We start from the raw sequence: 23,241 nt of genomic DNA, 5'->3' as shown, positions 1-23,241 counted from the left end.
ATGTTTTTGCACATGATGTGAACTTCTGGTACTCAGCTCTTGGGTCTGTGGTACTGTGCAGGCATTGGGCCAAGGGTTTTCATCATTTGCATGCGTTCACACACTCCATGCAATGGTGAATAATTTGCCTTCAGACAGCACCTTTGACTTATGGGCAAATAAGCCTTCATCCCTTCATGAGGTGAGTTACATGCATCTGTGTCCACCTCTGTAATCACAATATGTCCTGCGGCCAAATTTAGGGGATTATTTACAGGCCCCTTGCACCGCAGTGTGTCACAGAAAAAGTGACGCAAGGGCTTGTAAAGAAGCCCCTTAGAGGGAAGATAGTACCATGGCACCGACAGGACACTTTCTGTTATGCTGCCATGGGTGTATGCACGTTTGACTGTATGTTATGTGAGTATAGTGTAGATGTTGGTTAGGCTTTTCACAATCACTTATTGCGTCATTATTACATGTGCCATATGGCCAACTATTGTTAGTATTAATATGTGTGTTAATTGATTGCTGCTTACCTGCGAGTAGCCCATTGCCATATTGTCCATTTTGGAATCATTCATTGATGCTGCTGTTTCTGAATATATATGAATCATGCACACTCCCAGAATATTTGGCCAGTACATTGGTGAATAGTCCCCGATGGTCCACAATGGCCTGGACATTGATGGAATGTGTGTCCTTCCTGTTGTGGTACAGATGTGAAGTTGCTGCAGGTGGCACCAGTTGAACATGCGTGCAGTTCATTGCACCAAGTACATGTGGGAAGCCAGCAATGGCATAAAAGGCTTGTTTAATATCCATCTGCTGCTGTTGTGTGTTGGGAAAATTGAGGTACTGTGGTGTAAGCTGAATAATGGCATCCAAGTCAGAAGGGAGGAGGACTTAGAAAGATGCCTGGGAGACACCTGCCACTTGTGCTGCAGTTGCGTGGAAAGATCCTGAGGCCAACATGTATAAGACCGCCAGATGCTTTGTCTGCGTTGAATGTTGCAGGCCTTGTTGGTTGGTGGCTGTAGCCGTGGTGAGATCTGACGCAGCAGGGTCACAATGGACGCCCTCTTGAGGCGATATATTTTGATGACTTGTTCATCCCTGCGCCAATGAGGCTGGTCCTATGCCAATAGATGCACTCCCTTCTCCTGCGCTGCCTTTGTGGTGATGCTGGAGGGTGTGGTATTGATATTTGGTCTGGTGGTGGCTGTCGTCTTCTTGGTCTGACTCCCAGCTGCAGGATAAGGAGGTCCATGCTGTCTAATCTGATGCAAAACTGCTCTGCTGGTCTTGTCTTTTTTTTCTATGACACATGCATCATTTCATGCGCGTGGGATTGTGAGGCGTAGGGATTCAAGCACAATTTAAAAGATGCGTGACGCAGCCAAAAGATGGGTCACCGCGGGGAATGTTTGTAAATATCCTTGCATAAGTAATGCGTTCGATTTTATGTTGGAACGCCTACCTTGCATATTTTAATACTTACGTGATGCAGCAGATTCTCGTGCAGTTCCAGTCCGACGCAGTGCTGACTTCCGTGATGCATCTCCCTAGATCTTTGTAAATATGGCATAAAAAAAAACACCGATGCGTCACAAAAAGTGACGCACTGGTGGCACAAGGGGCTTGTAAATCTGCCACTATACGTAATAGGGGGGAACATTAATCATAAAAATACCTTTAAGAATTCGACAACAAAAATCAAACACAGTTATTGTTCACAAAGTCATCTAGTAAGGTCAAAAAATGAACTGATAACAATTGCATTGTGTCAAGAGAAACATTTATAGCATGCACAGTGATCATGAGAACGATCAAGCCAAGAATATTTAGAGGTCAGCATGTGGTGAAGCCATTAGAGCAACAAAATAAATAAATAAGAAACACATTAATAAATGTGTACATACAGTCCACTGATGTAGTTCTACACCTCAGTACATGCTTTCTTATATTTCATCATGCCAAAAGAGTTTATTATGACTGGTAATAGAGCATTAATTTGTAAGAGAAATGAAATTGTGCCACTCTCATGGAATTCAGTGGAAACTTTATCAAGCCACATTTATAAATCCATTTTCATTGTATGGAGAGGGATACATTGCCACCCCTTTGGTGATGATGGAAGAGCCATCTCTATCACTTGCCACCTAATGTCATCTGGGGTGTGGGTATGTTCCATGTATAGTGACACCAGTGGTGCTGTTTCTATTTTGCATCTGATACAGCTCCTGTGTTGTCCAATCCTGAATTTTGCCTGTTGTGATGTTTCTCAAATTTAAATAAAGTCACAGGGGCACCTCATAACTTATACCACATTATTAGGGGCTTATTACGATGTCGGTTGGAGTTGCCTCCGAAACACACTGACAATGTCCAAACCAACCTCAAATTCACTTACACCAGTGACCATCACAGTATACCATTATTGGATTTACTGATCAAACATGATGACTCTAAATTGATTGTCACCCTAAACAGAAAACCCACCGAACACAACACTCTATTACAGTAAAAGAGCTTTAATTCGCGAGCTGTCAGAGACGGCCTCCCTTATGGTCAATTTTTGAGAATCTGCAGAAATTGTACCCACAGACAAGACTTTTTTAAAGAAGCAACATTTTTATGCAATAAGCTTCTAGAAAGAGATTATCCTAGATGCCTCTATGGGAGATATCATAGCATGTGGAAATTGTGTGGCCTTCCAGTTCACGCACAATACTCATGAATTTGAACCAGGGAACATCAAGGTATATTTGCAACACCACACTAACTGTTCATCTAATAATGTGGTATATGTCAAATGGTTCCCCTGTGGCTTGATTTACATTGGACAAACATCACAACAGGGGAAAGTCAGGATTGGACAACACAAGAGCCATATCAGATTCAAAATAGAAATGGCACCACTGGTGTTGCACTAAATGGAAGATGGCCACACCCCAGATGACATCAGGTGGCAAGTGATAGAGAAGGCTCTTCCATCACCTACAACACTTGGAATGCAAATGGATTGATAAATGTGACTCAATTAAGCTTGGACTCAATTCCACTGAAGAGTGTCACAATTTCATTTCTTTCATGAATGAATGCTCTATTACCAGTACTAATGAACTTTCTGGGCATGATGAAATATAAGAAAGCATGTACTGAGGTGTAAAATTACATCATTGGACTGTATGTATGTTTTAGGTAAAAGAAGTCCAGATGTAGCCAAGAAGTCAGTTACAACAAGGTGGTTTAATAAGTCCAGTAAAAGATTATGAAGATGGTAAGTAAGATGTTAGATAGCCCCACCAGGAGCAGCCACCCTGCTGCTTAGCCTGCACACACCATCTGACACTCAGCACATCACCATGCACCCAAGTATTCCATGACATCACCACACATTCCAACACTCATCCTGGCTGAGCAGTAGGGAAGAAGTGAATAAGAGAAAGGAGAGGCGACAATCAAGTCACAACAATGTACATGTTTAATAATGTGTTTCTTATTTATTAATTATGTTGCTCTAATGGCTTCACCACAGGATGACCTCTAAAACATTTTTGGCTTGATCGTTCTTGTGATCACTGTTTATGCTATTAATATTTCTCTTGACACAATATAAACATTATCAGTTCATTTTTTGACCTTACTATATGATTTGTAAACAATACCTGTGCTTAATTTTTGCTGTCGAATTCTGAAAGGTATTGTTATAATTCATTTTCCCCTCGTTTACATTCAGAGTATTTCTGGCATTCATCAAATTGCCCCAGGAAATATCTTTTCACCCAATCCCTTGACCGCTCCTTGCACACAAGTTCTTCCTGGGACCCACTCACAGGGCCACTCCCTAGTGCCACACCCAGCCACGAGGGCGCTCAATGCCTCGCTTTGCAGTAGGCACCATAATTGTAGCAGGCATTTGCATGGATTGAATTCCCGAATAATAATGATGGTCTATTGGGCCGCTTTGTACATACTCGTTCTTCTATTATGGAGGCTGTTTCCCTTTTATAAAGTGAACCATATTCATCATGGGTAAGCAACTATATTGACATTTTCTTGAAACCTATTCAATCAGTTGATTAGCAATTTCTAACAATTTTTTTACAACTTTTTTCCCATCCCTAATGCCCAGGCTCTGCCCCGTGACTATCCATTAATTGTTATATGGGTACATTTGGTAACACTTATTCACAAATGTATTTGGGACGATGCTAGCATTAGGATCCTCTCCAATTATTATTTTAGGAGATAAGTAGGTTCCATCCAACTTTTTATTCATTACCTCCTTATTACATACAATAGCAGTGGTTGAGTCTAATTCTTTCATTTCCTTGATAGGTTTCCTCTGGTTATTCCTTGTCCTGAAGAGACCCTTTCATCCTAATAGGGTTGAAACGCCATTGACACCTCTGCAGACAAACCATTGATGATTACAGCACTTTGTGACTTTAACATAGTGCTGGTGTATTGTCTAGAAATAATACATTATATGGTTGTTTGCCAAACCAATGTACCTTGTACCATAGTCACCTTTTCAATTTTTTTCTTGGTTATGGTATTTCACTTGGTGTTCACTATACACATCATATTGCTTAATTTTATGTTCTACAATGTGCAATAAATACTATTTTGATGACTGAAATATAACACATGTACTGATCATCTCTGGTTCTAACCAGAACAGTGATTATGCTGCATTACTGATACATTTTTAAAATGAGCTCCCTGTGAACAATTGCATAAGTCTAACTTAGATATTCAAGTTTGCATGGACATTTGGGTCGCTCATGTTTTATTTAATTAAAGGAAGACTAAGCCCTTCTTTGATCTGGACTTTTATTTAATTCTAGAATGCCAGATTTAATAAGTTTCCCACGGAATATACTGATGATCGATTGATCCAATAATAGCATAAAAAAAGGTTGCTGTCTGAAAGAGGATGAGCTATATGTGCTCCAACATACAGGCATTGTGTTTGTATGTTTCACCTCACCTGACTGCAAGTGAAGATGCTTTTCCCACAATGTGCCTATTGAGGAATCCTTATGACTGCTTGGGAAGGACTTATTCAATTTGATGTGTACATTCTGTTTAGACTGTGGGACACAGGAAATTTGATTTTAAGGGAGCTGAACTTTCTGGCTGTGTTGTTTCTTTGCTGATGGGGCAAGTCCTGGAGGCTGTTACAACAAGGACTATCTTTGCCTGTGACCAATGACATTGTTTCTAGCATGGGGGGACCCACCATAGTTGTTTCTATTGCCACTGGAGACTCGAAGTCCCATAATCCCCTACGCATCATCACCTGATGGTCATCAGAGCCTCATAAGACATATGCTTATCTCGGAGCGCTGGGAGCTGCACTCTATGGCTGGGTTGTTTCTTTGCTGTTGGGGCATGCCCTGGAGGCTGTTACAATGAGGACTGTCTTTGCTTGGGGCCTATGACATTGTTTCCAGCATGGGGTAGCCGCGGCGGTTGTTTCCGTTGCTGCAGGGGACTCAAAGTCCTATAATCCCCTAGGCATGATCAGCTGATGGTCATTAGAACCCCATAAGGCGTGTGCTAGTCCTGCAGTGCAGGAAACGCCGGGGCAAAGCCCTGGCCTAGGGTGGGCCCATCCTGCACCCATTGGCACCAGGAGGAAGCAGGGAAGGGCTACCTCCTTTACCTCTGGTTATTACATGTACTGTTTGCCTTGCCTTTATTGGTTGGACATCTATGACGTGTTTCTTATATTTTTTGTTTATTTTGATTTTGTTATTGTAATGCGGAAGAGAAAAGCCACCGAAAACCTTCCTGTCAAGTGCTTCAAAAACTCCAGGCTCGCAATTGCATGTGCTGTGGGGACAGCCAAATGTGATACCACATTGGATGACATTGATACTCTTCTTGAGGAGGTTGAGTCCTTATTGGAGGGCGATAAAAACAAAGGACATAATAAGAGGGACTGACTCACAAGATCTGCTCCAATCTTTGAAACTAAAACAAAAAAGGTTTTGGCTGAAGCTGATAGGCATTCTGCATTGTTACCGTCATCACAATGTCTGATTCATAAGAGATATGATGCATTGATGAATGCACCGTCTACCGACTCTCTCAAGAGCAATGAATGAATCTCTGTACCTTTAGAACCTGTGATAATTTGTACTAATCATTTTTCTGTTTTAGCTGATAACCACTATGGCCCTGTTCTTTGTTCGAGCAATCACTATACTGGCAAAGACGGGACTGCTGTGGCTGATCCTCTAGTGGCGGTCCCACCGGCGGTCACAAGGGAGGGGGGACTGGGTTTGTTAGATTTTACCCAACTAATCACCCTTGTCAGAAGTCTCCAGAATGAAATTATTGTTCTAAAATCCCAAGGGGTGGCATTGAAGAACGATCTTGAGACCCTAAAGTTGTCATACTCCCTCGTAATTCCAAGGGAGGGGTGGCATCAGGTAATTTTCCCAAAATAATTTTTGCCTCGTTTATTCATGACCGCAATAAGTGTAAGACTGCATACACGTTGTCTCAGGACCAAACCCACATGCCCCAAAACAATTCCATGGCTGTACCATGCCCCCTCAAAGCGATGAGGCCAAGAGAATGTCCCCCCCAATGCCAGAAGAGTCACAGCGTATTAGTAGTTTAATCCCAATGGGCTCATATACGAGCTACTTATCATTGCAAACTGCAAATTTCATCTTACCTTCAAGCCAACCACACTTTTAACATGCCAGGATTCTATAGCAGAATTGATTATGTTTTAGTTCACTCTCTTTATGGAGATTTGTTAAAGATTTGATGGTGAACTTCAGACAGGATAGTGATCATAATGCTTAGTATTGTACTATGGGAGATTTTATAGTGCGACAATAGGCCCCTTCCTTATCACTTAATATGAATATCAGACCAGTCAATAATAGGCATACCCAGATATGGGTTAGTGTATCTACTTATTCTGAAATTTTGGTATTTAAAAAAAAGATGCACTAAACATCACTTTGGAGGAGATAGATAGTTTAGATCAATGTGAGTCTAAAGTTCTTGCAGTCCCCAAAATTCACCAAGCTCTATTTACTGCAGTCAGCAATAGCTTTACTCAGGCTATTGGGAACACCAATCCTCTTATTAAGCAAAATCCATCCTGGTTTAATAGAGAGTGTAGGGCAGCCAAAACTGATTTTTTGACTGCACTCAAATCTGGAAAAGGAGATTTGATAAGGCAAAAAAGGGCACAATACCAAAAAAAACAGGAAATGCTCATCAGACCTGGGACTCCTAAATTTGGGACCAAGTTTTTGAAGCATCAAGGATTAATAATAGTCAAAAATGTTGGGAACTTATCGCTAATGGGGGACAATGTAGAAAAGATCCACTTATTAACTTTATCCAACCCAAGGTATGGTGGCAGCAATTTACTGATCTATCTATCATGAGTCGGAGAGGTTCCTCCAGCCTTAAACGAAAGTATAGTGACAAGGCACTTGTCGCACACATATGTTTTGTATATTGATCCGCTGTTACTAGGAATGCCATAATTAGTATATTGCCAGGTAAGGCAGCTGGTCCGGGATTCCGAATGACCTTTTTAAGATGACATAGAGCATTTGACCCTATATTTTAATAAGCTAGTGGAGGGTGCGCAAATCCCCACTTCCTTGAAAGGAGCCAAAATTGTCCTGATCCACAAGAAAGGCGGCAAAGATTTACCATTGAACCATAGACCAATAAGTCTTCTTGATGGATCACAAAAATATTTTGTAGACAGAATCTATGCACTCTGGAATCCTGGATCAATGGTGCCGCTGTCCCTTCAGATCTATAACATAGACCAGGTGTTCATATTTATGACAATAGTCAGGAAAACTATGGCTCTCCAGAAAGTCCACCTTTATATAATATTTGTGGATCTGAAAACCACATTTGATTTAGTTCCGTGGTGCAAACTATGGAGAACACTGAGGTAGATGGGGATTCCTCAGCCACAATTGGATATCTTAATTCGATTGCATGATGATACATATGCACGAGTAAGATGGGGTCAGCAAGGAGAAATCACAGAGTGCATCAGAGTAAACAGGGGGTGCGTTAGGTGCATACTCGCTGCTACGCTGTTTTCATTATATTTAAATGATGTTGTAAGGAAGATGGCTCAGAGTATGAACGATGCACCAATGATTGTGGGAAGTAAAACTCCAATATTACTCTTTGCAGATGAGACTCTGCTAGTCTCTAAAACCAAGGTGGGTCTGCATACTTTGATGGACAAATTTGCAGCTTTTTGCCTAGCACGGGCATAGAAATAAATCTGGAGAGGATGACATTTATGTGAATAAACCCACATAAAAAGTTTGGCAGTTCCATCAAAATTAATGAGCATTGCCTAGAGAGGGTCTATGACTTTCATTATTTGAGCATTAGATTGGCAGTTCACATGTCTTGGTCAGCCCAAATTAGGAAGAGTGCTCTAAGACCTATCTCACCCTGCGTTTGGGGTGTCTAAGTTATACAATGTCTCACTAATGAGACAGATATTTCCGGCTATATCTACTTATCAAATAAAGGCAGTGCCTAGTGCCCTATATGGAGCCGATTTATGGGGCTATGTTGATACTACATTACTGGCCACCACCGAAAATAAATTTTTAAGATCGCTGGTGAAGCTTCTTCAGAGCATCCCAATGCTGTCATTAAGGTGGGACATGGGTATCAATTCAATCAAGGAGAAGGCCAAATTGTGCCCTATATTATATTGGTTGAGACTGAGGACCACTCTTGCCCTGACAAATTATTTCTGTGCTTTTAGGGAAATTGTAGAGTTGAACAAAGACAGGAATGTCAAATGGGTGACGAGGGTAAAGGCATCTCTTTCTTCTATGGGGTTTGAAGATCTTGGAGTAAGGAGTCCAAAACTGCAGAACCAACTAAATCTAATTTGAAGGAGGTTGTTTGGGAGGACATCTGGGCTGCAGAATTAAGAAGACCCAATTTGGGTTCGACTACAGCAGAGTCCATGGATATCAAAAACTCTGTGGGGTGTGAGCGTTTTTTAGCTATATCACTGTACCTTTGGCTAAGCAGTTATATGTCAAATGTCGACAAGGCATCCTCCCTGATAAGACCTTTACTGGAAAGTGGAAGTCTGACAGAGATCAGTCACTGACATGCCGAGTTTGTCTTAAAGCAGACGAAACCCTGATACACCTTTTCTTTTTCTGTCTAGGATACGAGCAACCTAGGAAGCGGTGGCTAATCCCTGTATGCAGAAATCTAGGATTTAGGCAATCTGTTGAGGCACTCAGGTTGCTGCATGTAGATGTTTCTGAACTACACATTTGTGCGTTGCCAAAGTTTTGAATCATAGCTGGTGTATAATATCAAAAGTGCTGTCCCAGCTTTAATAGATCACCACATAGGCACGCAGCTCCAAACTGGCCCCTTCTTCCCTAGGCTTAATGAGCTTTGTTTTTGAGATCTCAAATCTCTATTGAATTATTGCTCATTTAACATCCTAGTGTATCAGCATTTCGCCCTTGGTTGGCGTACATTTAAATCTTTGCATATGGGTCAGCTTTTTTATTGTACTGTTTATTTGCTGCAAGGCTCTATGGGACAGATTCACAAGAAAGTGCTGCAGCACAGCAAGGCAAGCCCTTTGGCTGCGCCACACTGCGGCACTTTCAGAGCACAGGAATGTGACATATATACAATAATATGTCGCATTTCTGTGCTCTCCCCTGCGCTGGTGCACAAACAGCTGCCATGCCCCAGCTCAGGCACCCTTGCACCATGGTGCAAGGATGCCTGCTTCATGAGGAGATTGTTTTTGTGCAGGATGGGGCACCTTCCTACACAAACACAATCACTACAGGCATTTTCCTCTTTCAATGTGTGCTGTAGAAGGCAGCACGCATTGAAGAGGACAAAAACGAGGAGAAATGTATACCTTTCTCCTTGTTGCGCCTCGCTATGCCACCCCTTAGTTGGCGTAGCATTCTGATACATTTACAGGTTTACGATTCCTCGTAAATCTGGAAATGTGTCTGGTTCCACGAGTGTTGCTTTGGAACACCCACAGCAACACCCATGGAACGCCCCTGTCCTTGTAAATATGAGGCAGTCAAATGCGCTGCTGGTGCGTCACTTGAAAAGTGACACACTGGTGGCACAAGGGGCTTGTAAATCTGCCCCTATGTATATTTTTATATTTTAAGTTTTGGTCTGCATTTGCACTTTTGGAATCATAGCTTATATAGTTACCCGGGAAGGATGGTTTGTATATGTGGAATTGTATATATTGATTTTAACTGTTCTAGATGTTTTTATAGTTTTACCGAAATAAAGCTTATTATGATCATGATTTAAAGTTAACTTGCCATTTGAAAACATAGTTTAATGCAAGAGTATTACCACTGAGTTATGGCTAGCCCTTCCTTCTGTCTGTTTTCTCTTCAAACGTGTGTTAACATGGTATGTTAGCTGAAATAAAAAGATTCCGTATTCTTAGTGATTCCTACATTCATCAGATGCTTACAATGCTTCAATTGCTTGTAGGATAAAGGGATAGAAATTGTCAGTGCAACTAATTATTCAGCCGGTGGTTCTACACATAGGGCTTTCAGCAAATCCACGAGGTAGCATTTTCACCTTTGTAAAAGAACTGTCTGTAACGTCAAAGTAATCTTTTCTCTTTCCATAACAAAACGACTTGGAAAACAGATGTGTATTTGTCATGCAATTCCAATGCTCTGAGGAGTTCCTAAGAGCTTTCTGTTTCCTGATTTCTATTATTTGCTAAGCTCCTTACACATTACAAGGCCAAACCCCGCCGTGGCGTGGGGCCAACAGCGAAGCAAAGCAGAGTTAGGCGATGATTGCATCACATCATGGAACAAAGCTTGTTGAGGCCCATCCATTCTACTTCAAGGGCGAGTAGCCGCTTCTTCCAGATCACTTGTGGGTGGAATGAGTGGATTAGCATGCAAGACAACCTTAGACTATTCAGGTGCGCTCGGCGTCTTTGTTGTCTCTAAGCAGCATCTCCCTGACGGTGCCTCGGCATCAATGTTTCCACGTCGGTAGTTACCTGCATTATACAAATCCCTCCTTCTTAATTATCCTGTTGTGATCTGCAAACACCCTGCGGGTGGTGATTAGCCATTGTTGTACAAAACGTAGAACTTCCTAATGCATACATAAATTACAAAAACATATTCACTTTATCGAAAATTAACATCTAATTCATGAAAGATTACATACATATAGAAAATACATTTCAGGATCGCATAATTGAAGTACAGCTGCCTTGCTATGTTTTGCTGCAAATTAGCCCAAGCTAATAGAATAGGAGGAGTAAGTTGAATTGGGTTAAAGCCACTATACCCTATATACCATTGCGTGAGACAATAACCTCACCACATTTAGAGGGTGACACACCAAAGTATACAAAAAAGTGATAGATGGAATTCTTGAATTAATCTCAGCCACTGGTAATTACTCTGGGCCGCATCCCAATCCCTCTTATTTTGCACAACATGTCACCTTAATTTGAATCCAGCTATGTGCAAATCAGTCCTGACCCTGCTCCAATCGGAATTGTTCAGCCCACACTGCCAAGCCAGGTCCTCCCTGAACCAGAACACAAGCAACCCAACACTAGTTTCGCCATAGTTATGGGCTCATCAGCCAGGTACAGCTTAGTTTCAGTGACAGTGTGCACAGGGCCCACATCTGGGCATACTTGTCTCACTTAGGGCGACACACTAAAGTATACAAAAGCATTGGCATAGCCAATAGGTCTCGCTTTTGGGACCTTAAAAGTATTTAGTTATGCAGCACAACATCTTTGGTGCAACAACATCAACCATTGCATGGCTAAACACTTATAAGGTCCCAAAGGCGAGACCTATTGGCTATGCACTATGGCCTATGCAAAAAAGACTGCAGCATTTTTATGTATTTAATTATTTTCAACACGGTGTTTACCAAAATAGAACCTTTGAACATTATGGTTGTGCACCACGTGGACAGTTCTTTTGATTTTTAGTATTCTTAGGAAAGAAACATCTGCTGTTACCTGCAGCTGTACTTTCCTTTTATTTCACCTCTTGAGTAAACATGACGTGCTAGTTTTGTTGCTGCGTGAATGTTTCTTATGGTGGCTGCACGGCGTTTGGGCCATTCACACATACTATCTGTGCTGTTGAGCAGCTAAGCAGAAATACTTTATCACATCCTGTTGTGACCGTCTGTGTGATTTATGGCTGATCTTGGGCTACAGTGATGCGGTGGCATCTCTGCAGGATTATGAGCTGCTCTTTAAGGAGGGTGTGTTGCTTTCACAGAGAACCAGGTGTCACAAACGGCAGTCCTCAGGCTGTTGCCCTGAGCAAACTGTGCTGGAGTTCAGTGACGTAAACAGAATAAAGTCCCAGAAAAAAACAAGCATTTGCAATGCAATAGGTCTTGCATTAGTAAAAGTTTGAGCTACTGGCGATGCAAATAATAATGCAACGCCAATAGCTCTAATTTTCAGTAATTCGAGACCAATTGCATTGCAAATGCTTGTTTATACTTACAAACTCCATAACTCACTGAGATGGCATCACTGCAGTGAACCATGGCCCATCATTCATAAGAACTGTGAAAGAGTTGGGATTTGTGAGTTTGAAATGAGATGCACACAGGTTGGCATCAGAAGAAGTTCTGCTAGCGGTAGTGCCAGGAGGTTTACTACCCCTAGCACGAAGAGTGGTACTACTCCCAGCTGTATTAAAGAAGTTATTATCATGGCACTAGCAGCAGAAGGACTCGTAGTATTGGTAGGTGTATTAGCAATGCTGGTAGACATACTTGGAGTAGAACCACTAGCCATCTTTTTACAAGTAGTTGTACTTGTAGTACTGCTAGGAGCTGCAGTAGTTCTACTATTTTATTAGTAGTAGACGTAGCATTACTGTCAGTAATATCGCTAATAATAGTATAGACTTTGAAGTGCTTGGTTTGGTATGAGCATCTCTACTACTAATAGTACCAATTAAGAGCGCTAAAAGTTACAGTACCAGCAATACTTCCATTACAAGAAGCCGTCCTGTAGGTGGTAATGTTCTATCAGTAGTACTTTTACTGACACTAGAAAAAGAAGTAATAGTAAATACAGCTTGAGGAGTTGTAGAAATGCAAGTGCAGAAGTAGCATCATTACTTGCAGCTGTAATACGAATGTGCTATTAGTAGTAGATTTACTAATGTTGGTGGGAATATTACTAGTAGTAAGGGACTTTATACTATCCATTAAAGTGTGAAAATATCCAGCGTAAGCAGTATCATTAGAATCGGAGTCACAGAGATCAGAGCGTGACTAGTACAACCACTAGTAGCAGATACTGCTGGTACCACCATTACTCACAGCAGTACTAGGAGTGAAAGTAACTACACTGGAGTTATAGTTTATTTAGTGAACACCTCTCTGCTCCACATGTTCAAGCAAGTGGCGCTAAGAACTGCTACTGCAACTCCGACACCACAAGAAGAAAAAAAACACAGCAGAACAGACACACCCACGTTTTAATTACAAGCTAAAACGAACAGAGAGTGAGCATGAATGAAATACTTTGAACATATGTCATGCTGCTGGTGGCTGCTGCACGTGAGATGAGCCAAGTCTTAATCATGATTGATTCTGCAGCGCAAGGACACCCTTAAGGAGAGCAGGGTTAAGAATGCCAGTTACTCACACACTGCACAATACCAGTTACTCACACACAGCACAATACCAGTTACTCACACATTGCACAATACCAGTTACTCACACACTGCACAATAGTCTGCATTTGTTGATTAGGGTCAGTTTTGATCTAATTGTGGAGTAAACAACTAACATTAAAATGTATACATAGTCAACTCCTGAACAGCTCTGACCTCTAATGTGTGATTGACAGTTCCAAACCAGCTTTAATTGAAAGAGCGGTGTGAGCGGATCTGTGAGAGCTCTACATGCACACTTTCCCAAGTTGTGGCAGCAGTATGTGTCTCAACACTCTTATGTGCTGTGATTGGTGGCTCTGTACTCTGGCACATCCATGGTTGACGCCAGTGCACCTGCACACACTGACAGGCTGGGATTGACAGGGTGGTGTCTGGTGTGTGAGCAGATCCCATGATGTGTCTATGAGTGCGGTACATGCACACTCTCCCAAGCAGTAGCTGTGCTGTGATTGGTAGCTGTGTACTCTGGTGCATCCAAGGTTGACACCAGTGCACCTGCACACACCGCCAGGCTGTGATTGGCAGTACTGTACACTCTCCTCACGCCCTGCCTTGACTTACACTGCCTGCAGGTTCTTCATCATAGTGCGACGCCTGCATATTTCTTAAAGTTGTGATTGACAGACTAAGCACCCAATCCCCATTGCTGTAATTGATACCATTGTACTCATCTGTATGTGCTGCGCATGTCAGCAGCATACCTGTGCATACATGTATGTTGTGATCGAGTGCCATGCTCCCCATCCCTGTGTGGTGCGCAGGTCAGCAGCACGCCTGTAAATACATGTATGCTGTGATTGTCAGTACTGCGCTTCACATGCCTATGTGCTGCGCATGTCAGTAGCATGCCTGTGCATACATGTATGCTGTGATTTTCAGTGCCATGATTCCCAGCCTTATGTGCTTCATTTGTCAACAGCATGCCTGTACATACATGTAGGCTGTGATTGTAAGTACTGCGCTTCACATCCCTATGTGCTGCGCATGTCAGCAGCATACCTGTACATATATGCATGTTGTGCTTCACATCCCTGTGTGGTGTGCATGCACAGCATACCTGCACATACACATACTGTATAACAGGGCACCACTCTCAGATCTGCAATTAGTTACGTCACATGCCCATATTTACATATATCTTAATGAATGATTTGAGGGCTGACGGCCGTTCTCGGTGAGCTGTAGAGCAGTGCTGCTCTCCGTCCCTGCCACCTACGGAAGCCGGACAGCCAGCCCCCACTTCCACACACCCACGCTGCATCTCGCAATGTCTGCTTCCACCTGGGGGCCGCTGGGAGAGCGACTGCTTGTGTCTAGCTTGCGGGAGGCTGAAAGGAAGTTTTCGAATAAATTAGAACTATGAACCACTGAACTATGTCATATAAAAGGATGGGTTTAAACTTTAAAGTGATCTGAAAGGGCCATAAAGTCTGACAAAAGCCTCTTTAAAACAAGCAAATGGTGCGCGCGAAAGTGATCGTGAGGAAGAAGTTCAACCGCGACCGGGAGTTGTGTCCGCGTGCGCGCAAAAGTAAATAAAACAAGGCGGAGAGAGGTACGTAAGGCTTAATGAGCCTTGACAGAAACCCACATGGCGGCTGCGCGCGTGAGCGCAAGCTTGAGGCCAGCAAAAGCCTCTGGTAGCACTTTCAAAAGCCACTCACTAAATTTCTCGCAGAGCAGCGCATACGCTGACTCAGCAAGACCTAAAAAGGGGCTCCGTCCAATTTCGTGGTCAGAAAGGATGTGTGAAACGTTTTTATGAACAAAGACATCTGACCACCTAGTTTGGTGTAATGGGATGTTGTATACTCACTTGATTAATGTAATTATGAATGTTTTGCATTTGTTTTGATTTATATGATTATTTGGTGTATCTACATATGTTTTTGACATGCATTTAAATGTTTAAAGAGTGATGCTAAAAAAATCGAAGTAAAAGCAATTAATTAGTCAGGACCAAGATAAAGTACTTCCATTGGTCCTTCCACTGCTAAAAATAAATAGCAGGGTATGAAACTAGGTGGTCAGATCTCTTCGTTCATAAAAACATATCCTGAATACAGCATGTCTCGAAGAGACTGCCCAAGCGCTGCCTAGGCAAGACCTAAAAACATGGACTAAAACAGCTAGTCGCACATGGACCTGTAAAACTTGGCTGAATACATACTGTATAATGGGATGTGATCTTTAAGGACTGACAATGAATTCCTGTGATGTTGTGTATCTTATTTAGGTTCAAGCCTTTGACCTGTAAAACACACTGAAAGAAACAGCCTTGTGTTTCCAGAAGCTCAGGCTTATGCATTTACATAATGTGCAAGTGCAAGAGTTTGTGTTCTGATGCGACATCTCTAGTTCATGGTGTCGGCCAGTGACTTGAGATATAGCTTCTCGACAAGCTACATGGAACAGATACTCCTACATGGTGGCTTGGTACCAACAAGAATCAAGTTTACCCAGATGATGTTGTGGATCACCCTCTACTGGGTTTTGTTGTACTCTGGAATTTGTAGTTCTGCTTATCTCGTGATACATGCAGGGTAACTCAAGCAGCAGAATGCAAGGATAATTTACAGAACTTGGTTAAGATAATCACAAAAAGGGGAGTTTGTCTCACATTTATTTCCAGGCTACTCACTGTGAGCATTTCCCCTTCACTAAACGTTACTCATGCCGCCAATAGAGCCCATTGAGCCAGAGTTATCTTTCTAGCCACAGCAGGCTGGAATTTAAGACTTCTAGTTCTTGCTAGACCCATTATGAGCCTCTGCCTGAAGATGTACCTTTAGTGACACTCAGGGACTCTGGTCTCAAACATCAAATGGAGGTAGAAAATGAGTGCAGTTGCCAATGTGCACACTTTCTGGATGTACAGTGCACATTGGCTGCAGTTTTGTGAAACCACTGACCAAGCCTATAGGTCTGGCTTCCGTATTCACTTATAAGGCACACGTATTGATATTGCCAATGATTGTTTGCGATTGTCTCTCTCAACAAAAGGCGGCATCTGTATTTATCAAATTTCTCTAGTGTCCCGGGATTGACGGGGTGGAGTGAATGGGGCCGATTCACAGAACTAACTTAAGACAAAATCCTAAACTTACTACTTTTGGTATTCACAGAAGTTAGGATTTTGTCTTAAATTTGTTTTAAGACAAACTTAAGACAGACTTAAGACAGTCTTAAGACAGACTTAAGACAAACTTAAGACAAAATCCTAACTTAAGTCTGTCTTAAATCTGTCTTAAGTCTGTCTTAAGTTTGTCTTAAGTCTGTCTTAAGTTTGTCTTAAGTATGTCTTAAGTCTGTCTTAAGTTTGTCTCAAGTCTGTCTTAAGTCTGTCTTAAGTCTGTCTTAAGTTTGTCTTAAGACAAACTTAAGACAAAATCCTAACTTCTGTGAATACCAAAAGTAGTAAGTTTAAGATTTTGTCTTAAGTTAGTTCTGTGAATCGGGCCCGACGCCTCTGGCACCGCTAGTAATGGGCTATGGTACCACCTCCTGCTACAGAAAAACTTTTGAATGACTCAAGGGACCTCCAGCAAAGGCAGTGCAGCAGCTACATCAAGGACTTGTGTGAGGAATCTGTAGCAACAAGTTAATGTACTAGTCTGAATTACAAAAATGCAATGGCAGGTTTACAAAATTCAGAGGTTATGCAGATGCTACATGTGTCAGAAGGTGCATTGTGTGTTTTAGGTTTATTAAATATGCCATTTTTGCATGTGCCGAGTACAAAAACAGTAATTGGTGACAGTGAGTGTGCAAGATGACTAGCAATTGCCAAAGACGATAGGTCTGATTGCATTTTGAGTTCTAAGTCAGAGCTATTCACCTTGTAGTGCATGTTTGAAAATAAAATTTAAAAAAAGGTTAGACTTATTGGCTTTGCTATGCTTGTTCATCATTATTGCCAGGACTCAGACCTCGCCCCCCACCCCTTAAAGCCCTGCTAAGCTGGCCCTAACACCACACTGAGCAAGTGCACACACAGCACTTGCGATCAACGTCCTTTGTCTTGAACCTGGTACAGGGCTCTTGAGGTGGACGCTGATGGCAAGGGTGGCGGTTCAGGGGGGATTGTGATGTTACACTAGCCACCCCCTCCCGATAAATGTATTTTCTGGTAGTTGGGTAGAAGTGCTTTCAGTTGGGTATGGCGAGGGGCCTGTCACATTTTACCAGGAATTTGCACACTGACAAAATGCATTCTCCCTCTCTCTGTTTTGAAAGTCTTAATTAGTTTACAAAATATTGTGTTTGCCCTCAGAACCCCGACCAATCCACACTCCTCTCCCTTTCCACAGCATTTTAAGCCCCTTTCAAGTGCCCTGTTGTATAATGTATTTTAATAGTATATGCCAGCCTGATTGTTGGAAAAGCTGAAGCTCACACCCCTTTCCTCTGACCCCCCTCTAACCTTACTTACAAAGCTACGCCTCTATCTGATGGCAGATTGGTTGACACAAAAGTCTCCGTGGCCTTTAAAGTATTATTTGCATACTGGTGGGCTTACAAGCAGCACTCAATACCTTTCGTTAAGAGGTCATTGGTGTTTCTCCGTCTCCGATGTAAACAAAGTCCTGTAAACAAAAGGTTTCCAGAGTTCTGGGGCGGGAAAGGGTATAGGATTGACAGGGAAAGAAAACCCTGCTAACAATCTGGAAATCTTCCAGTGCGCGAGAAGCAGCTGATGTTCTGTGTCCAGTGTTCACCGCAGCCGGAATGAGGCTGTACTTCCGCAACGCCTTCTGACAGTTTGAACCTGCATGTGACCACGTTCCAAAGCCACAAACATTGGTCTCTCTCGGTTTCGTCATTAACGGCAGTGTTACACACGCTGGGCTGCACATATGTATTCTTCCCGCTGGATGGGAAATTAATGTGGGGATTTCTTGGTTCGATTTGATGATTTTTTTTTTTGAGTGAATGTATATTTTGGAAAGTCAGAAAAGCTAGTTATGTTTCGTGCCCAAACGGGAAAAAAACTATAACAAGCGCGGCCGTGAAAGTGGCACGACCGCGCGGCCACGAAAGTGATCTCATGCATGCTTAATGAAGAGAGGGAGGGCGGGTTGTGTGTGTGGATGACGAGAGAGTTAATGAGCCATGACGAACAGATGGTGGCTGCGCACGCTCATGAGTGGTGCGCGCGCAGCAGCGGCAAAAGTGAAAGCTATGGCGCTCCAGATGGCATCTCGGGTGCTGAAAGCTGGCGGCTGCGTGCGTGCACTTGCGCGGACACGCACGCTGGAGGCCAGCAAAAGCCTCTGGTAGCACTATTAAAACCCCACTTACAAAATGTCTCGCAGAGCAACGCATGCACTGGCTCAGGCGAGACCTAAAAAATGCGATGGATGAAATGCTTGAATTAATCTCAGTCACTGGTAATTACTTTGCGCCACATCCCAATTCATCATTATTTTCCACACCGTTGTCACCTCAGTTTGGGCCCAGCTATCTGCAAATTAGTATAGACCTGGTTCTAATCTAAATAGTCCAGTCCAAACTGCCAAGCCAGGTCACTCTGAACCAGAACAGGTAATGGGTTGTATGTGTTCCAGTTCAGGGAGCACCTAGCTTGGAAGTTTGGACTGGATTGTTCCCATGAGGAGCAGGGTCAAGACAGATTTGCATGTGACTGGGTCCAAACTGAGGTGGCATGGTAAGCAAAAGAACAATGGGTTGGGATGCTGCCTTGAGTGATTGCCAGTGGTTAGAAAATTTGCTGGCATTCCTCCCATTACCTTATGGGTGTTTCAGGTAGTTCCCTAAGTGGTATGGGTATGCCCAGATGGGTTTCCAGTGCTCACTGTGTCACTGGAACCAAGCTGCACCTGGCTGATGAGCCCATAAATAGGGCGAAACCAGTCATGGGTTGCATGTGTTCTGGTTCAGGGAGGACCTAGCTTGGCAGTTTGGGCTGGACTGTTCCCAAGAGGAGCAGACTCATGACTGATTTGTATATGGCATGAGGATGAGTGACATGTTGATGCCAGGAAAAATTAGGAATACAGACATGAAATAAAGCCTGAATTTCAATCTCTGATTCTCCAGTGGATTGAGCCGGTATTGAATTGAAGAGTCACATTCTTCTTTAGGTCTGGCCGAGACAGCCTCTGTCCTGTCTCTTTGAGACCTTTTGTTTTCTATCAATGGGCTTAGGGACCACCCATTACTTATCACTGATTTGCCCTCACCTGCCGCTCTAACAAAAAAAAGCCATATAACGCAGCTGAAACACAGCGTTTTTTCCCCACCCCGCCCTCCCTTCCTATTGCATCCACCTCCTTTCCTGCTGCATACCACCCTAACCCTCCGCCCCTGCAATAAAAAAAAGTTTGATGATGCAGCTAGCGCTGGGTGCATCATTTTGCTGTTTGTTTTTAAACTTTCAGTCATGCTTGCTAAAACTATGTTGAGGAAGTTATGTCATAAACTGAGCTGCACAATAAAGTGACAATGAAAGAAAAAATGGTATCACAAGTTAGGCTGCCAATCAGTATACAGGAACTACATGGACTGTCATGCTGTAAATCTTGGCTGTGAACACGAAAATTTGTAGAGAATTATTGGCTGCATTTGCTTATGTAGGCAGAGGACATTTTTATTATTTAATGGAGAACCTTACTCAAATATGTGTTTAAGCTTTCTTTAAGGGAACTCGTGGTATGGCTGACGTCTTTGGTTTAATTTCAATGATCTTCCTTAAAAGCGTCAACAAAAAACAGCAAAATGTCATGAATATATGAAGGAACAGCGAGAAAGCCGTGTTTGCATCACTTCAGTTGCCTCACAAATACATTATAAATAAGGAATTCAATTTCTCTGGCCAGAATTTAAAGCTGCCTGTTATTTCTATTGATAATTTAGCTAAAATCATCAGAGAGTAATGAACTCCATTTTTTAATGATGGATTTTAAAACGTTTCTGTTCGAAACCAAAAACATATTCCCAAACATCAGGTGGTATCACACATAAATGTGTATATGCTAGGTGCAGCTTTGCACGATGAGTCGGACACTTGTTGTTGAAACGTGGTGAATTCCAGGTCTCCAGTTTGTCTCCATCCATGAGAAAGTTGGTAAAATAAGTATCATTAACATGGCATAATGACAACAGCAACGCCACTGGACTGGCCTCAGTTGACACATAATCCATCATCTGCTGCATAATCTGCTGATTTTAACAAAAAAGGTTTCTATCTCAAACGTTCAAAAGTTACTAAAAATTATGCAACACGTGTTGTTGTACCGTCCAGGTTGACTTTGCAAAGGTTGATTGATAATCTTTTAGTTGATTATTGCTGGTACTAATGAGGTGAAACCTTAACCCAGTGTTGTCATGTGTAAAATTGACAACATAATGAGGTAAAACTATTACCGAATGGGCCGCATTTTGCTGAATAATTTGCTTTTTCTTGCCACATAATTTAGCAAACCCTGCTGAATGATATGGTCCACCTCTGTGACATAATTCCAGTGGCCCTGGACAACACCACCAATTTACAGTGCCCAGAAGTGCAGGATAAAGCTTCTCCAGTCAAGAGCTGACCACTGTAGCGTCTTCATTCTCTTGATACTCTCTAGCTCCATCAACACACTTGCACTCTCGTTACTCTCTCATTCCTGTCTTGTGACTCTTTGTTAGGGTTATATCAGAATTACAATTTTGTCCTGTTTTGCTGGGGGTGGTGGATGAGGGTAAATGGAAGTGCTTTAGGTATGTGGGCATGGGGAATCTCTAAAATAGTGCATCCCTGTTAGAAATCGGGTTCGCTAGTTGGTTTGCACCCATGTCCCAGTAGGGACCCTTCTTCCTAGTCAGGATAAGGGGAATACACTTCTAAAATAACCCCTGCTCACCTCCTTGGCAGCTTGGCACAAGCTGACAGGCTTATCTCAGAGGCAGTGTGTAAAGCAATTGTGCACACATACAGTAATACAGAGAAAACACTACAAATGGACATCACACCAGTTTAGAAAAATAAGTAATCTTTATATAAACCAAACAAGACCCAAAAAGACAAAACCACAATACAGTAAATCAAAATATGACTTTTAAATGGTAGAAACAGTTCTGTCCACAGCAAACTATTGATACGACACTTTCACACAAAGTACCTTGGATGCGTCAAAATCAGAAAATAAAAAGAGCACAGGGAAGGTGATGCGTCGGTTCCTTAGGAGCAGGGAAGGTGATGCGTCTGTTCCGTACTGCCATGCATGGGAGGTGATGCATCGGTTTCCTACTGTTCGAGGAGGTGATGCTCTGGTTTCTTACTGCAGCCCCAACATTGATGTCGACTTGGTGCCCTGGTGCGATGTGTGAGGATCAGGGATACATTGGTACTCGATGTGGTGGCGGCAATGGTGCTGCGTTGGTTTCTCCAGCTGCGGTCCCACGATGTGCTGGCTCTTGCAGCCACACAGGCCTGCGTCGGGATCGGTGCAGTGATCTCGGACTTCGTAGATTGGTGCATTTTAAATGGCGTGCTGCGATTACTACCGCAGCAGGCAGGCGCTGTGCCAGTTTTTCAGCGATGCGGCAGAAACAGCTGCGAATGTGTCGCGCTTCTTGTCGTTGCATTACTTTTCCAGCTCCCAACAGCAGAAACAACCTCCAGAGGCCCAGAACAGCAGCAGGCACCTCTTGGCAGGTCAGAACTCCCAACAAGGAAGTTCATAGTAGCTGGGGGGGACGTCTTTGTGTTCCTGAGACTTTAGAACAGGGGGCAAGCTCTAATTCAAGCCCTTGGAGACCTTCCTCAAGAAGGGGACACAGCACATAGCAAAGTCCTTGACCTTTCCTTGGCAGAAACAGACACAGCAGGCCAACCCCAGACAGCACACAGCAAAGGGGCAGTACTTCTCCTTCAGTTTCTCCAGCTCTTCTCCTTGGCAAAAGTTCCTCTTGAATTCCAGAAGTGATCTAAAGTTAAGGTGTTTGGCCCCAACATTTATAGTCCATTTCTCTTTGTTCTCTGGTATCAGAGAGGCTCTGTGCCTGGCCAAAACCAGTTCTGTCATCTCTGGTGCAGCCTCCCGGCAGGAGGTGGAGATAGCATTGTCCAAGGCAGACCAGGCACATTCAGGTGCAAGGAAATCTCCTCCCCCTAATCTATATGCAACCGAGGTCTATTCAGCCCATCCCTGACTTTTTCAGGATAGGCAGGACACACATCAAACCCCCCGATGGCTGTCTGAGAGAATGAATCCCAGCCCCTGTCACTCAAAAGCCAGACAGTCAATCCACAAACCAGCAGAGACACACAGGATGGCTGAGCAAGAAAATACCCACTTTCTAAACATGGTATTTTACACAATATAAAAATCATCTTTCCTAAAAGATGCATTTTTATATTCTGAGTTCAGGCATACTAAACTCCCCCTATCTATCTTGTCCCAATAGGAAGTTATATTTACAAGATGTTATAAATAAACCCCCGTTCTATCCTATGGGACAGATAGCCTTTCAATAGTGAAAAAATATTTTGGCA

Source organism: Triturus cristatus, chromosome 4_1 (genome assembly GCF_964204655.1).
Source record: "Triturus cristatus chromosome 4_1, aTriCri1.1, whole genome shotgun sequence".
Lineage (NCBI taxonomy): Eukaryota > Metazoa > Chordata > Amphibia > Caudata > Salamandridae > Triturus > Triturus cristatus.
Note: the sequence above shows the minus strand (reverse complement) of the source record.